Consider the following 3,878-nt stretch of genomic DNA (forward strand, 5'->3'; position numbering starts at 1 on the left):
ACAGTGGATTCTGCCACTCTCGGATTGATTCAGGGTAATTGTAACAGGGCAGCAGAGTCAAGATAGTAGAGTGAAAAGAACGACTCACCTAAGCTCTTGGCAAAACTCCTTCGGATACCTCTGAAGGCAGAATCTGACCAAATTTTGGAGGTGTGCGATCCAGTGAGAGACAGACTGTGGCGGATTCAGAGCCCAGGACAGACTGGAAGGTCCATGGGAAGGATCGGTTCTGTGAGGGTCAACCCACAGCGCACAGTGCAGTGTATCCAGCACAGTGGAGTGGAGGGGCCCCGGGAAACCTCATAGCAGTAGGCAGAACGGGCTGAGCTGCAACCATGTTTGGGAGGCCATCAAAGCCAAGCCAGTGAGACCTACTCAGTGCCAGATATCAGCAAAGCAGCTCCTGAGACTTTCAGCCCTCAGATCAAACAAGGTGAACCTACTTGAACTCCTGGGAGCCAGGATGGCAGAGTGATCAGTAAGTGCTTTCTCCTCCTACCCTGATGACTGTGAAAGAACCATAAAATATTTCCCCATAAAAATCCTGAGTCAGCAGGAACAGCAAAGGGGGCAAATAGTCTCATGACACCTGAGGCTAGGAATATAGGTAAAGAGAATTTCTCCTACTGTGGCAGAGGCAAACCAGATGGTCAGAGGACCCAGGGCAGAGAAAAGTCGCACTGGGACCCAGCCGAGCCTCAGCACCGTGAGAGGGGCTCCAGAAGGGGTGGGAACTCAGACTAGCATCTAGGAGTGTCTTAGCACTTCAGGAGAAAACGGGAAGACAATAAGGCAGCTGTGATCACCATCCCCTGAGCTTACTTTTGCCTCAGTGCAACTGAGGAGATCTCCTGTGACTAGACCACTCCTCCCCACACTTAAGGAGCTAACCTCAGGGCTGATATGGGATACACAAAGCAAAAATTTGCTCTTAGCTTTTTCACAAGTCAGCTCAACACCACGTTGCGCAGCTTCTAACTGAAAGCATTAGAAGCCACAACACACAATCAATATCATGAACAAGAAAAAGCAGAAGGGCAAAAACCATAGAATCTTTCTATGGGAATAAGGACCAAAACAGAAATATCAAAGAGGTCAGTACTGGGGCTGTACTTCCTTCAGAAATTTCAGAATGGTCTGGAAACAGCTCGCATGCACAAACAACTCTCCTGGAACACCTGAAGAAAGAAATAGAAGAAAAACTTACCAATGATTTTAAAATGATAAAAAAAAGAATTCACTGATGAGAACATCTCCTTGAAAAGGAAAATCGAACAAATGGAAAAGGAATACAAAATTAACTGAAGAAAATAACTCTCTAAAAGGAAAACTTAGTCAAATGGAAAAGGAAGAACAAAACCAAACTGGGAAAATTGGGCAAATGGAAAAGGAAGTACAAAAATTAACTGGAAAAAAACACTTCTTCAAAGGAAAAATTGGGCAGATGGAAAAGGAGATGCCAAAGTAAACCGAAGAAAACAATTCCATAAACATTACAATTGGGCCACTATAAACCAATTAATCAAGGAGACAGCAAGAAGCAGTCAAACAAAATCTAAAGAATGAAAAGATAGAAGAAAATGTAAAATATCTACCCAGAAAAACAACTGACCTGGAAAATAGATCCAGGAGAGACAATTTAAGAATTCTTGGCCTGCCAGTGAGCCATGATGAAAAAAAGAGTCTGGACAGTATCTTCCAAGAAATCATCAAGGAAAACTGCCCAGAAGTGCTAGATCCAGAGGGCAAAATAGTCATCGAAAGAATCCACCGTTCCCCTCCCGAAAGGGATCCCAAACTCAAAACCCCAAGAAATATCGTGGCCATATTCCACAACTATCAAGCGAAGGAGAAAATACTACAGGCAGCCAGAAAGAAACAATTCAAATATGAAGGAGCTACAGTCGGGATCACACAGGACCCTGCAGCTTCTACATTAAAAGATCGAAGGAATTGAAACCCAATATTCCCTGAAGCAAAGAAGCAGGGATTACAACCAAGGATCAACTACCCAGCGCACTTCAGCATAACATTTTAGGCAAAGAGACCACCATTCAACGAAGTGAAGGATTTCCAGACCTTCCTGACAAAAACACCCGAAAGTAATAGACAATGTGATTTTCAAATGCAGGTCTCAAGAGAAGCATAAAAAGGTAAACGGGGGGGGGGGAGAGAAGACTTGTTACTCAATTTGGGCAAACTGCTTACCTCCATATGAGGAAAGATGATATCTGTTAATCTTGAGAATTGTGCATCTATTATGAAATATCAAAGGGATATATGCAGAGGGAACGGGCATAAAGTAAATGATGTCATGTTAAAAATATGATTGCAGTATGCCCAAAGGATTCTAAGAGGAGATGTGAAAAGGAGGAAGCAGAAAATGGTAAATTGCATCACAGGAAGAAGTACAAAAGTATAGTAGAGGGAAAGAGGGGAGGGTGATGAGCATTGTTTGAGAGGTACTCTCATCTGATTTGTTTCAAGCAGGGAACAATAACCTTAATTAGATAATCCTAACTAGTTCCAGAGGCAGTAGGAGGGGAAGGGGGAAGAAAAGGGAGGGAAGATAAAAGGGAGGAAAGAAGCAGTAAGGGTAAAGGAGAGTAAAAGGGAGTGGGGTCAAAAGAAGGAAGGGAAGGCTGCAGGAGGAGGTGGTGAAAAGTCAAGTTTATTCAGATTCTCCTTTTAGAGATATCTGAAGGAATTTCTGGTACAGCATAGGGGAGTACACGCTCTCCCTCTCCCATCTTGCAAAACAGCCCCCTCAGATTCTAATAAAAAGCAGCAATCATCCAAACCACTTGGTACTGGCTAAGACATAGTTGGTTGGGCATAGGTTAGGTACACAAGAGACATTAATCAATGCTTATAGGATCCTATTGTTTGAGAAACCCAAGGATTCCAGCTTCTGGGATACAAACTCACTGTCTGCCAAACCTGCTGGGAAAACTGGAAAATAGCATGGCAGAAACTGGTCATAGACCAATGCCTGACAGCATATGCTCGAAAAAGAAGTCCAAATGGTTCACAATCAAGCTATAAAGGCTGATAATATATAAAAATATCAGGGAGCAAGGAAGAGATTATTTCTCAGTTGAAGGAGAATGGAGACATTTATGACCAAATAAAAGATAGAGAATATTATGAAATGCAAAATGCATAATATTGATTACACTACATTTAGAAAAGTTTGCACAAACATAGCCAATGCACCCAAATTAGGAGGGAAGCAAAAAACTGGGATTTTTATGAATATTGGCTGGAGAAAGGCCTCATTTCTAAAATATATAGAAAACTCATTCAAGTTGAGAAGAATACAAGGCCTTCCCCAACTGATAAACAGTCAAACGATATGAACAGGTAATTTTTAGAGGAAGTAATTAACGTTACGTATGGTGACAGGAAAAATGTCCTAAATCATTCTTGGTTAGAGACATGAGAATCAACACAACACGAAGTTAACTCTCAGTTGATGCACTAAGATGTTAGCAATCAACAGCAGGAACTCATGTATGTTGGACCAGTGTTCTCCAGTACACAAAATGGAAGGAAAAATACATCTGAAAGTAAGCTTGTCTTCTTTTTTAATTAAAAAATGACAACTAGTTTAGCAATTGTATCTGAATAAGATGTAAACCTGTCTTCTCTATTATTTCTTAAATAGAAATTACATTATAACGTTCAATGATAGGTAATTAAAGTGTTCTAGCCAATTTAGTGGTCTCTAGAATTCCTGCAACAACTAACAATTTGAGGGACACTGTTAAATATATAGTGAAATAAACTTTTTTAATAAAGGATTGTACAAACATATTTTCATACATATACACATGGTGCATATTAAAACATGACACAACATATTTTCGAAGTCAAGA

The sequence above is a fragment of the Notamacropus eugenii genome, chromosome 2 (genome assembly GCF_028372415.1).
Source record: "Notamacropus eugenii isolate mMacEug1 chromosome 2, mMacEug1.pri_v2, whole genome shotgun sequence".
Lineage (NCBI taxonomy): Eukaryota > Metazoa > Chordata > Mammalia > Diprotodontia > Macropodidae > Notamacropus > Notamacropus eugenii.